This window comes from Bos javanicus, chromosome 5 (assembly GCF_032452875.1).
Source record: "Bos javanicus breed banteng chromosome 5, ARS-OSU_banteng_1.0, whole genome shotgun sequence".
In the NCBI taxonomy this organism is placed as follows: domain Eukaryota; kingdom Metazoa; phylum Chordata; class Mammalia; order Artiodactyla; family Bovidae; genus Bos; species Bos javanicus.
Window position 1 is genome coordinate 94,623,373 of NC_083872.1, and position 13,410 is coordinate 94,636,782.

The 13,410-nt window shown below is 42.4% G+C and overlaps 1 protein-coding gene across 1 annotated transcript in view; it reads left to right on the plus strand.

The window, feature by feature from the left end:
• Window positions 1-3,374: 3,374 nt before the first annotated feature.
• EPS8 (EGFR pathway substrate 8, signaling adaptor) overlaps window positions 3,375-13,410 on the plus strand; it is a 197,681-nt gene continuing 187,645 nt past the window's right edge. Inside the window, exon 1 of the mRNA XM_061417742.1 lies at window positions 3,375-3,465. The gene's annotated coding sequence lies outside the window, so the exon portion shown is untranslated. The remainder of the gene's footprint in view (window positions 3,466-13,410) is intronic.

The following is a 13,410-nucleotide window of genomic DNA, read 5'->3' on the forward strand; positions in this document are numbered from 1 at the left end:
CCAGGGGATCTTCCTGACCCAGGGATCAAACCCGTGTCTCCTGTATCTGCTGCACTGTAGGCAGATTCTTTACCATTGAGCTGCTAGGGAAGCCCTAACATAAAATTATGGAAGTATAAACTATGTAAGGTGAAAGATACGGTTTAATTGTAGTCTATGTGAAATTGACTTGGATGTTTTACCTCTCTATAATTACTTTGCCAACAAAGGTCCATCTAGTCAAGGCTATGGTTTTTCCAGTGGTCATGTATGGATGTGAGAGTTGGACTATAAAGAAAGCTGAGCGCCAAAGAATTGATGCTTTTGAACTGTGGTGTTGGAGAAGACTCTTGAGAGTCCCTTGGACTGCAAGGAGATCCAACCAGTCCATTCTGAAGGAGATCAGTCCTGGGTGTTCTTTGGAAGGACTGATGCTGAAGCTAAAACTACAATACTTTGGCCACCTCATGCGAAGAGTTGACTCATTGGAAAAGACCCTGATGCTGGGAGGGATTGGGGACAGGAGGAGAAGGGGCCGACAGAGGATGAGATGGCTGGATGGCATCACTGACTCGATGGACATGAGTTTGAGTAAATTCTGGGAATTGGTGATGGACAGGCAGGCCTGGCGTGCTGCATTTCATGGGCTCACAAAGAATCAGACATGACTGAGAGACTGAACTGAACTGAATATGCTTGCTAAAAACCCTAATGCAGGTTTGGGATGTGTTATTGAGCGCTGAACAATTGATGCTTTTAAACTGTGGTGTTGGAAAAGACTTTTGAGAGTCCCCTGGACTGCAAAGAGATCCAACCAGTCCATCCTAAAGGAGATCAGTCCTGAGTGTTCATTGGAAGGATTGATGTGGAAGCTGAAACTCCAATACTTTGGCCACCTGATGCAAAGAATTGACTCATTGGAAAAGACCCTGATGCTGGGAAAGATTGAAGGCGGGAGGAGAAGGGGAAGACAGAGGATGAAATGGTTGGATGGCATCACCGATTCAATGGACATGAGCTTGGATAAACTCCTGGAGTTGGTGATGGACAGGGAGGCCTGGCGTGCTGCAGTCCATGGGGTCACAAAGAGTCGGACACGACTGGGTGACTGAACTGAACTGAACTGATTGTCAGAGTATGCCTGCATCAAAGGGGCTGATTCCTGCAATACTTGCTTCTCAACCCACTATATTTGAACGTTGTGTTTTCTTCAGAGCACACAATTTAAGGAGAAAAGTGGAAACTCAAAGCACATTCAAGGCAGGGTATGGAGTGTACTTATGAGGACTCACCATTCCATTTGAAGAACTGTGAGAGGTTCTAGAGATTTTGGAGCAGAAGAAAATATGAGAAGATCTGGTAGTTACTTAATAATTGGTTCAAATATTTCAAGCCTTGTGATGTCAATAAGAAATGATGTTAATTTTGTGTGGCTTTTAGGGGCAGAGTAAGCACCAGTGCTTAAGTTAAGGAAAATTGATTTGATGTTCACACATCAAATGACACAGACTTTAGAGTTAAGCAGTTTTAATTTGGATTTTAATTCTGGCATCAGCATTGGCTTTGCCAAAAGGAATGAAACTTCGGAGCTTCCTTTTCCTGCTAAATAGGTATAACAAGGCCCATCTCATTTTAAGGATTAGCAATAGCATATAAAATTTGCATACTTACTGGTATAGCAGTAGTGAAGTCGCTCAGTCCTGTCTGACTCTTTGCGACCGCGTGGACTGTAGCCTACCAGGCTCCTCCGTCCATGGGATTCTCCAGGCAAGAATACTGGAGTGGGTTGCCACTTCCTGCTCCAGGGGATCTTCCCGACCCCGGGATCGAACCCCGGTCTCCCACACTGGAGGCAGACACTTTAACCTCTGAGCTACCAGGGAAGTTCCTGGTATAGTATTCAATAAAAATTATAATTATACATAATATAGATAAAAATAGAGATCTCTGACAATGGAAAAGTTTAAGTGGTTGATGGTGTAGAGGAAATATTGGAGAGAGGATCTCTACTTAAGATAGTGGACCGGACTTAAGGTCTATTCCAACTTTTAGGATACTGGTTTTATTTCCCATCTTGGTGTGAAATCTTTCTTTCCCCTGACTACCCTTCTTCCTTATTGGACGAAACAAGCAGATTCAATCTGTTTTAACCAAGTTTATTTTATAGTCTTTACTCGATTCCTGGGAGTCCTGACCTTAAAGAAGTAAGAAAGGAGGGGGCCATAGCTATGACAAACGGGGGGGTTTCAAGAAGAAGTGAATGCAACGTCACACACGAAAAGACTTCTCATTCAGTGCTTCCAGAGACTACTGGGCAGAGAAAAGGTTATGAGGGTTGGTTAGGATGACGGAAGATGAGATGGTTGGATGGCATCACCAACTCGATGGACATGAGTTTGAGTAAGCTTGGGGAGCTGGTGATGGACATGGAAGCCTGGCGTGCTGCAGTCCATGGGGTCGCAAAGAGTTGCACCCGACTGAGCGACTGAACTGAACTGAGCAAGGTCGTGAAAGGTATTATGTGGAAGAAGCCTCCACTATTTCAAACCACATCAGGCTCTTGGCAGGAGCTACGAGAAAAAAAATAGCATTCCAGGCAGGCGTGTGAAGCGGGTCTGGTCTTGCTGCTTGCAGCTAAGGACTGGCAGTTTGGAGACTCCCAGGGACCGAATGGAGGCCCCCTTGGGTGCCACCAGTTGATGGCATGAGTTGGGGAGAAAAATAAAAAGAAGAGACAAAAGGGGGGGGGGGGGAATGGTGGTAGGGTCCCGGGAGGAAGACAGACGCTGGAGGGTCTTTGGGTGCGCCGGGTTTACTGTTCGCAGGTTAGTGGCCACGACGTGGGCACCAGGACCTGGGGCGCTCCCTCCGCCCGGAGCATCCACTCTTGCCCGGGGCAAACCTCTTGCTCTCCTCCCCTTCCAGCGCCTCCCGGCTGCTAGTCGGTCCTGCTAGGGCACTTCTGGAAACACGTCGGCGGCTCAGAACTTCGGTCCGACTTTGATCGTGGCCTTGATAGCTCCGCGAGGTGCCCTGCCCTCTCTCCTCCCACCCCTCTCCCGCCCACCCGGCCTCCGGGCGCGTTCGCCTCCCGCGCTGGGGTAGACCAGTTAATCGGCTGCTCGGCTGCCGCCAAGACCCGGAGAGCGGAGCTGGGCTCAGGGCGCGCGGCGCGTGCTCGCGGGCTCGCTCCGGGAACTGGGCGTGCGCGGCGCGCGGCCGATTCAGCGGGCGAGCCGGCGAGCGGGCGTGCAGCTCCAGACTTCCCCGGCAGCGGCGGCGGGCGAGGCAGTCTCGTCGAGTGCGAGGCCGGCGCTCAGCTCGCCCCGGGAGACCGGTTCTCCCCGGCCGGGCGCCGACGGCGGCCGGCGGCTCGCAGAGGACTGGGAGGGAGCGGTCCGGGTCGGGGGCTTTCTCCCGCCGCCTCCCGCCGGGTGAGGGCTCGAGGAGCCTCCGGGGAAGCGCGGCCCGGAGGGCGGATTCGAGGTAAGAGCCCCTCGGAGAAGGGCGCCTACCGGGGTCCCGCGTCTCGGACTCTTCCGTCGATTTTCAAAACCCGCCTTTGTGTGCCGAGATGGAGCGGTGCCAGGCGCCGCGTCCGCCTTCGTTCACTCTGACTGCTTTCAACTGGTGTCGGGAGCCAGGTGTGCTAGGGCGCTGCCTCCGGAGCGAGCCCGCGCGCGGGTCCCGGGCGTCCCGAGCCGGTGCCCGCCCTCCGCGCTCGGGGCTCCGGCAGGGTGGGCGGAGGAGACGCACACGGTCCTTGTCTTATTTCCCGGTAACCTGAGCTTCCGCAGGTACACCTGCGTTTCTCTGGTCCTCCGGACGACTCCAGGGCCGTATATTCTTCTCCCGGCTTGTCTGAGACTTGGGCTTTCATAGAGCTACCTCCTCCATCCCCACATTGGTGGGGGTGTGTGTATGTGGTCTTTTCCAACTGACACTTTGCAACAAGATCCCGCCATCGTATACCCCTCCAATTTCGAGAGAGCACGTTGTTTGTGTGTAGTTGTCACTCCTAATTCCTGGTGACTTTCCTTTCTTAGCGGCTTCACTCGGCTCACTTACCATTTTACTTTTGGGGAGATGGCCCTTCTGGAGTCTTTGTCAGTAAACGCCTTCGGAGTGGGTTTCCAAGACCCTGCCCGCTCCTCCTACCCTCTCACTTTCTTCTCTCCTTTCAAGGACTCCCTGTATGCTGAATCTTGCCAGGGTTCGTCCCCTCCCTTGCATTGTTTGTCAAATCCTTTCCCCATGGTACCCACAGCCTCGCTGGACTCTCTTTGGGGGTAGGATGATGTATTAGGTATGAGGATTTGAACCCCTTAGGCGTCAAGAGCGGTAGAGCATTAGAAATTGGAATTCACCTTTACAAAATGTATTTCCATGAAATGTATTATTGGTTTTCTTTTGATGGTTTCAGTCCTCACCTCAGATAATAAGAGGAATAGCTAATCCTGAAGAGTTCAGATAAAACTTCGTTTGAGACGCGTGTGACTGCTTTGGTTTCGGCTTTATTTTGGGGGGAAATAGAAGAATTGGGATTCCTAGTAGTCTTCTTTATATACATATAACAAAGTAGCTGTGTTGTGTATTGCTTCTAAAGTATTTCCATTGAAAGGATACCAGTCTTCTACAGGGAACTGGGTTTTGTAAAGTGTGAACCGGTAATTTAGATCATGTGGTCATTGAAAATTAAAGGCTGTTTTGTCCTTTCTCACCTATTTTCTATTTGGAATTGGAGTTTTCTGGACATATTACTATAGTTCTTATGTAGCTGGTGTGGGAAATTTTGGGTCATGGGTTCACATTTTTACTTGGCAATTTGAAAAATAACCCACTTTGTAGACTTGCCATGTAAAGGGTAGGGTAGAATGTATCACAAATATAATAACATTTTATAGACTGCTTTTAGTGCAGAATTCAGAAATTAAGACTTCTAAAAATTCCACAAATCATTCTCTTCATAGAAGAAAAGGAAAGATAACTTGCTTTTAATTCCAGTGTTGTGAGATAACTCACAATATTTGATACATCCTCATTGTAATCTTTTTTCTCCCACTTTTCAGTGTCATTGAATATCATTATATAGTAATTTTCATCCTTTTACTAATATTGGGGGATTATTTTAAGTTGTATTTAGCATGAAGTTTCTTCAAAATGGTTTATTCTTGTTTGTTTCCTGTTGGGAATCTAATGCCAAATTTTGAACACTTGGCTTGTTTCCGATCAAATGTAAAGATTTTTATTTTTTTATCTCTAGATTTTCCTGCTTTCAATTTTTTGTCTATGCTAATACTTTTCAGGTATCAGTTCTTTTTTTTTTTTTTTAATGCTATGGCATAGGCTTCCTGCCCTTTCCTTTCAGTGATTTTATGTGGTACATTTCAAATAGTAATCTGTTCCTTTTCTTTCATTATTTTACACCCGTGTTCACCCACTACTTTAAACTTTTTTTAAAAATTTACCAATTTTTTTTGGCCATGCAGCATGCAGAATCTTAGTTCCTGAATTAGGAATCGAACTCATGCCCCCTCCAGTGGGGCAGGAGAGTCTTTACCACTGGATCACCAGGGAAATCCTCACCCACTACTTTTTATTCTTCTTCTCCAGACTCTTCTGTTTTCTTCATTTATCTACTTTAATTCTGCAGCAGCTCACTTGAACCACGGCGTGTATGAGGAAATACATTAAGAGTATCCAGAATAAAAGATGATGGTTTTTCTTAAGGTCTTGGTTTAGATGCTTGAAGTTTTGTCAGATGGATATTTTAGCACTGATTTGATTTATATAAAGTTAGTCAGCTTTTTGGAGTTGTGTTAAGCATACAACTATGTTTGGGTCATCAGAAGGCAACACAAGTAAATGATAATTACAAACTTTCAGACATCTGCAATGGTATGTAAGAGGAAAAAGAATTTTAATTTTAGTTAAGTACTTCACTTAGGGTACATCCCTGCAGGGAATTCCTGTGTGAAATTGTTTGCAGCTGTTAGTGATTGAAAATATTTCCTTCAGAAAAATTCTGTAATGGAGTAGTTGTAAACATTTGAGGTTTAGTGTATCCATGGAAGGTGTGAGGTTCTTCCATGCTTTACTACAGCCTCTTCAGTGTTTTCTAGATACATTCTTAAATGGTATTTTTAAAAACATATTTTGTTTTTTAGATCAGATTTATAGAAAAAGTGTGAAGATAGTAAAGTGACATCTCATATACCTCCGTATTGTTCCCCTATTACTATCCTGCAGTAGTATTTGTTACATCAATGAGACGGTCTTGGTACATTGCTGTTTAGTCACTGAGTCCTGTCCGACCCTTTTGCAGCCCCCATGGGCTATTGTCCCACCAAGCTCCTCTGTTCTTGGGATTTCCCAGGCAAGAATACTGGAGTGGGTAGCCACTTTCTTCTCCAGGGGATCTTCCTGCCAGAGGGATCAAACCTGCATCTCCTTTTTTTGCCAGGCAAATTCTTTACCGCTGAGCTACCAGGGAAGCTCGATGGTACATTACTACAAACAAAAGTTTATACTTTAGATTTCCTTAGTTGTAACTAATGTGCCTTTTCTTTTCCAGGACCTGTCATCTTGGGTGTCACATTGCACTCAGTTGTCACATGTCCTTAGGCTTCTCTTGGCTGTGACAGTTTGTTAGACTTTCCTTGTTTTGGATGCTTTTTACAGTTTTGAGGAGTACTGGTCAGGTATTTGGAGAATGCCCTGTATAGGAATTAGTCGAAATTCTCCTCCTCAGATTGAGGTTTTGGGTTTTTGAGGGGAAGGTCATAGGGTACAGTGCTACTTTGATCACGTAGTATAAACGGTGCTTACTACCTCAGTTGGTAAAGAATCTGCCTGCAATGTAGGAGACCCTGGTTCAATTCCTGGGTTGAGAAGTTATGCTGGAGAAGGGATAGGCTACCACTCCAGTATTCTTGGGCTTTCCAGTGGCTCAGCTGGTTAAGAATTGGCCTGCAATGCGGGAGACCTGGGTTCGATCTCTGGTAAAGAATCACCTGCAATGCGAGAGACCTGGGCTCGATGCCTGGGTTGGGAAGATCCCATGGAGAAGGGAAAGGCTACCCACTCCAGTATTCTGGCCTGGAGAATTCCATGGACTGTACAGTCCATGTGGTCGCAAAGAGTCAGACACAACAGAGTGACTTTCACTTCACTTTCACTATCAGGCATGATTTATCACTGTTGATATTGATCTTGATCACCTGGCTGCAGTAGTATTCGTTTTCTGCACTGAAAAGATTGCTCTTTTTTTTTTCTTTAAATTCTGTTTCTTAGAGGGACGTCACTGTGAACAGCCTATACTTAAGAAGTGGAGAATTATGCTTCTCTTTCTTACGTGTAGATTATATATATACATTTTTTGGAATTTTTTTGCATGGAATATTTGTCTCTTTCCTCCATTTATTAAGGGCTTCCCTCATAGCTCAGTTGGTAAAGAATCTGCCTGCAATGCAGGAGACCCTGGTTTGATTCCTGAGTCAGGAAGATTCCCTAGAGAAGGGATAGGCTACCCATTCCAGTGTTCTTGAGCTTCCCTTGTGGCTCAGCTGATAAAGAATACCCCTGCAATGCGGGAGACCTGGGTTTGATCTGTGAGTTGGGAAGATCCCCTGGAGAAGGGAAAGGCTACCCACTCCAGTATTCTGGCCTGGAGAAAACCATGGACTGTATGTATAGTCCATGGGGTTACAAAGAGTTGGACATGATTGAGCGACTTTCACTCACTCACACTCCATTTATTAATTTACTCAATCATTTGCTTATATTGGTCTGGACTCCTGGGTATACTTATATTTGTACTTTGGGTTGGAATCCAATACTACTGTATTTTGTTCCCCAGATTGTTTCAGTTTTGGACACTGTGAGCTCTTTAAGTTGGTTCCTGTCTTCCTTTGACAGCTCTCTATTAATGTAAGGTTTTTTTAAAAAATATTTCCTTACTTTCTAACATTAAAAGATGCTCCAAGATTATCTTCTATATTTCTGTTTCCTGCCCCAGCCCTAGGGTTAGCCAGAAAGAATCTGCTTCATCTTCTTCGGAAGTGATGTTAGAAGCCAAGATCTGGGTTCTAGGTATTCTTTTTTTTTTTAATTAGTATTATTTTTAATTTAGTATAATTGCTTTACAACGTTATGTTCATTTCTGCTGTACAGCGGTGTGGATCAGCTATATGTATACATATATGCCCCTCCCTCCCACCCCTCTAGGTCATCACAGACTCTAGGTATTCTTGCTGCTACTGAGGTGTCCTTACTTCTAGAATCTCTCATCTGACAGCAGGGAATGCATATGTGTGTATACAAATGCCTGTAGATATACTTAGCTCTGCATGTTTCTCTATGTAACCATGTGTATCTGTGTGCATGTGCTCAGTCCAGTCCAACACTTTGTAGCTCCATGGACTAGAGTCCATCAGGCTCCTCTGCCCATGGAACTCTCCAGGCAAGAATACTGGACTGGAGTGCCATCTCCTCCACATGCATATCTATTTTAAGCTAAATATGAGTTCACATGGTTGTCTCTTACTCCACCTAATCCATTACCACCTATGTCATTGTGGCTTTCTTTCCTCGCTTGCCTGTAAATTCACTCTAACAGGGAGAAGACACCTGGCTTTCACCATCTGCCATCCATTCACTTAATTGTTCAAACCCATTGTGTGTACAACAGTATCAAAATTGTTAGCCTGTGCTTTCTTTAGAAAGAGGAGGAAACAGCTTTATCAACTAGAGTACAGTGCTTATGTGCTATTCCTTTACAGATTCCACTTAGTCTTAGAGATGCCACCCCTTTCCCTCCCATCCTTTTAAGTGAGGTTGTTGCACACATTTATGATACAGGTAGATACTTTTGTCACATCCTAAATTCCATCTTGGGATCCCCACACCTTCTAAGTGATTTTTTAAAAATTTACATATATCGTTTCACTCTTTGTTTTGTGAAGTTCTGTGGGTTTTGACAAACGTGTAATTTCATTTGTTTATCTACAGAAGGATCATACCGAATAATTTCAACACTTAACCATCTTCTGTGTTTCACATATCACGCCCTTAACCCCTCCCCCTGGCAGCCACTGATTTTTTTTTTTTTTTTTACTGTCTCTATAGTTTTACCCTTTCTGGATATCATATCACTAAAATCATACAGCCTTTTCCGATTGGCTTCTTTCACTTAGGAATGTGCATTGAAGGTTCATTCATGTCTTGTGGTTTGATATCTCATTTCTTTTTATCGTGTAATAATATTGCATTGTATGGATGTATCCACAGTTTGTATTTATTCATCTGTTAAAGGGTATCTTGCTTGCTTCTGATTTTTGGCAGCTATGAGTAAAGCTGCTATGATTATTCATGGGTAAATTTTTGTGTGGACAAAAGTTTTCAGATCAGTTGGATAAATACCTAGGAACACAATTGTTGGATCATATGGTAAGATTCTGGTTAGCTTTGTCACATATTACCAATCTGTTTTCCAGAGAAACTGTACATCTTGCATTTCTACCAGCAGTGAATGCAAGCTCCCATTGCTCCTCATCCTTCTTAACATTTGATATTATCAGTTTTTTTTATTTTATCTGTACTAATAAGCACACAGTAAAATCTCATTGCTTTAATTGGCCCTTTCCCTAATGGCATTTAATGTTAAGCATCTTTTCATATGCCATTTTCCATCTGTGTATTTCTTTGATGAGATGTCTGTTAGGAACTTTTGCCCATTTTAAAATAGATCTCTGTTTTCTTTTTGGCTGTGCTGTGTCTTCCTTGCTATGCAGAGGCTTTCCCTAGTTGTGACAGGTGGGGCCTATTCTCTAGTTGCAGTGCTTGGGCTTCTCACTGGGGGGCTTCTCTCGTTGTGGAGCATAGGCTTTATGGTGCAAGGGCTCAGTAGTTGTGGCAATGGGGCCTAAATGCCCCACAGTATATGAGACCTTAGTTCCCAGACCAGGAATCAAACCTGTGTCCCTTGCATTGCAAGGTGGATTCTTAATGACTGGACCACCAGGGAAGTCCTATTTTCTATTGTTGAATTTTAAGAATTCTCTCTCTATATATTTTTGGTACAAGTGCTTTATCAGATACTTGTTCTGCAAGTGTATTTTTTCTAGAGTGGCTTGTCTTTTTGTTCTCTTAACAGTGTCTTTACAGAGCAAATATATTTAATTTTAATGAAGGCCAACTTATCAGTTTTATGGATAGGCTTTTGATGTTGCATTTAAAAACTCATTGGCAAATTCAAGATCACCTAGATTTTATCCTATTTTCCCACCCCTTAAAAGTTTTATAGTTTTGTGTTTTGCTTTTAGATATATGACTCATATTGAGTTAATTTTTGTACAAAGGGTGAAGTCTGTGTCAGATTCATTTTTTTCCTGCTGGTGGATTTCAAGTTGTACCAGTAGCTAGTAAATGTGATATTTTAAGTAAAGTAGATTATAAATTAGGTTTACGGTGGAAAGGAAAGTGTTTTGATTTGATTGTTTTTACATGTTTTGCAAAACCAGTTAAAAGAAACAGTTGAGAAATGACTTGGAAAACCAAAATGTAACACTGCATAGACTTTAGACTATATACCAAGATTGATTCCTGGACATCGTATATAATTCATTTTCTTCTTTCTCACCAACTCAGAGATTCTTCTTTGTGGAAATTAGAATTGTTAATTGAGTAACACATGTCAGTTAGTTTAGATCTAATCATAGAAATAATTAATAAAGCTCTGTTTTTCACAGAAAAAGTCAAAAATAAGGGATTTGCAGGGTGTATGCTGAAAAGGGACAGATGATATCCACACCGTCTAGAAACCTGAGACTCTCTTGCCTTTTTTCAAGTGACTTTTTTTTTTCCAAGTACCTTTCATTTGGTCATCACTTTTTGTTGTTGACATTAGGGCTACAGTTAGAACCAGAACCCTTCAAGAAGCATCTAGATTAGATCAGACATTATAAAACTAGCATCTTTGGTGTGGCAACCATTACATACATTATCTCTTTTAACTCTCACAAGACCTCTTGAAGGCAGGTCTCCTTATTTCTATATTACAGGTAAGAAATACGCTCAGAAAGAGAAAATGACTTGCCTGTGGTCTGCATGGGGAGACAGAGACAGAATTAGGATAGGTATCTTGATCTTTCTGACTCTAAAACCCATGTTTTTAGCTTTCTTGTGTTATCTCTGGCTTCCCTGATAGCTCAGTTGGTAAAGAATCTCAGTTGGCAAAGCAGGAGACCCTGGTTTGATTCCTGGGTCAGGAAGATCCCCTGGGGATCTTCTCCAGGGGATCCCACTCCAGTATTCTTGGACTTCGCTGGTGGCTCAGCTGGTAAAGAATATCTAATAACTGATGTTACTGATGTTACAGCTCTAGTAAGCTGGTGTTATCTCTAGTAACTGAAAAAGTGCTAGGGTAGTATTAATGTGTCTTTGATTTTTATTTATTATTTATTTATTAATGTGTTCTTTTCTTTAACATAGTACTTAAATGACTACTGATTTAACTGTGAATGCCTCAAAAGATTGTGATTTTGAGATCTGTGGAGATTCTTTTAATTTTTTTTTTTTTTAATGATGGATTTACATCCCACTGACCCAGAGCTATGAGGTATTGCAGCATCTATAAAGAATGAGATTCCTTTAAAGAGAGGAAGTTGTGGGGGATTAGGAAAAGTAGAACACGCATTGTTGTCATTAGCTATTTGTTTATGCCTGTGCCTTGCTGAATTAAGTTTCTTGAGGTCAAGAAAGTGGCTTATTGATATTTACGCACATCACATGTGCTACCCGCTCACAAAACGTTTGCTAGATGAAATCAGCACACTACCATAACTTTTTACAGAAGTATCTTTAGAATGTTTAGAAGGGGACGAACTTTTCTTTACCAAGGACTTTGAAGGTTCATTTGTTCATTCAATTCATCATTTATTGAGCATTTATTGAATATCTGTTCTGTGCCAGACACTGTACACACAGAGAGGAATAAGACAGGATCTCTGCCTTCTGTCATCAGGGAACTCAGAGAATGGAGGCAACCAGACAACCATCTCAATACAGTGTGGAGCCAAATGGAGTATGTATTAAACAAACAAGCAACTGATGGACTTTGAAATCAGGGAGACCTTATCTGCCTTAGTTTTCTAATGTTAGAAGTGGAAACAATAGTAGTACCTGCTGATGCAGTTGTTGGGAGGAGGTTAAGTGAACAAGAGAAAAAAATGTACACATTTATATTTATATCTCAGTACATAGAAGAAGGGAGAGGCTCACTGTTGTTGATGGAGTCAGAAAAGTCTTTACTGGGTATGTGACACTTGGCTTTATTATAGGATAAATTTTTGAGGTCAAGAATGAGAGGACTCCAGGGCATTCCAGGCAGAAAGATAAATACATGTGACGTGTGCAGAATGGGTTGGCATGACAGGAGCGATGGGGAATTCTGCACGTTCTCACAGATGGAGCCCCCAGGATTATTAGAAAGAACTGAATAACCACTTACTTTTCATTTTTATGAGTAATAATACAAAAGAGTAGTCATTACAGTGGAGTAGGAGAAACTCAAGGTACCAAACCTGCTAGAAGAATTGCATGAATGCCTTCTGCTAATCATGTGATTTCTGAATGTAGTCCTTTATGTAGCAGATAAATTCTTGTGTTCCTTTTCAGCCCTGTGACACTCAAGTGATTTTACTAAGAAAGAACACTTGTGTGTTTGGGTGAAATCAGAAGTCCTGTCTCAAACCATTCTTTTTGTAAAAAACTTTTTATTTTATATTGGAGTATAGCTGATTAACAATGTAATAGTTTCAGATCGTTCTTTAGTTTACAATATAAGTTTATACAGCAGAGTGGTTCAGTTATATCTGTATATATGTGTGTGTATATATATATATAGAGAGAGAGAGAGAGAGAGACATACACACACACCGATGAATTATATATATGTATATACACACACATATTTTTTCATTATGGTTTATTAGCAAAGCATTCTTATATTTAGTAGCATGAAAGTGTTAGTGCTCAGTCATGCCTGACTTTTTGCCACCCCATGGACTATAGCCTGCCAGGTTCCTCTGTCCGTAGAATTCTCCAGGCAAGAATACTGGAGTGGGCTGCCATACCCTTCTCCAGGGGATCTTCCTAACCCAGGGATCGAACCTAGGTCTCATGCATTGCAGGCAGATTCTTTATCGTCAGGGAAGTCCTATATTTAGTAGCATAGCAACATAAGAATCTAATATCCTAATGAAGTGGGATCTAGTCCTGTTTGAGCCAATCCAAAATTCTAAGAACCATGAACAGTTTTTTACCAGAACCAAACACAATACTTAGGAATGTGCTAAAGTAATTTGTTCAGTGAATCAATTATGAATTGATAAGAGGTCAGAGTTCTGTAGTTGAAAAATTGTGATTTTAATA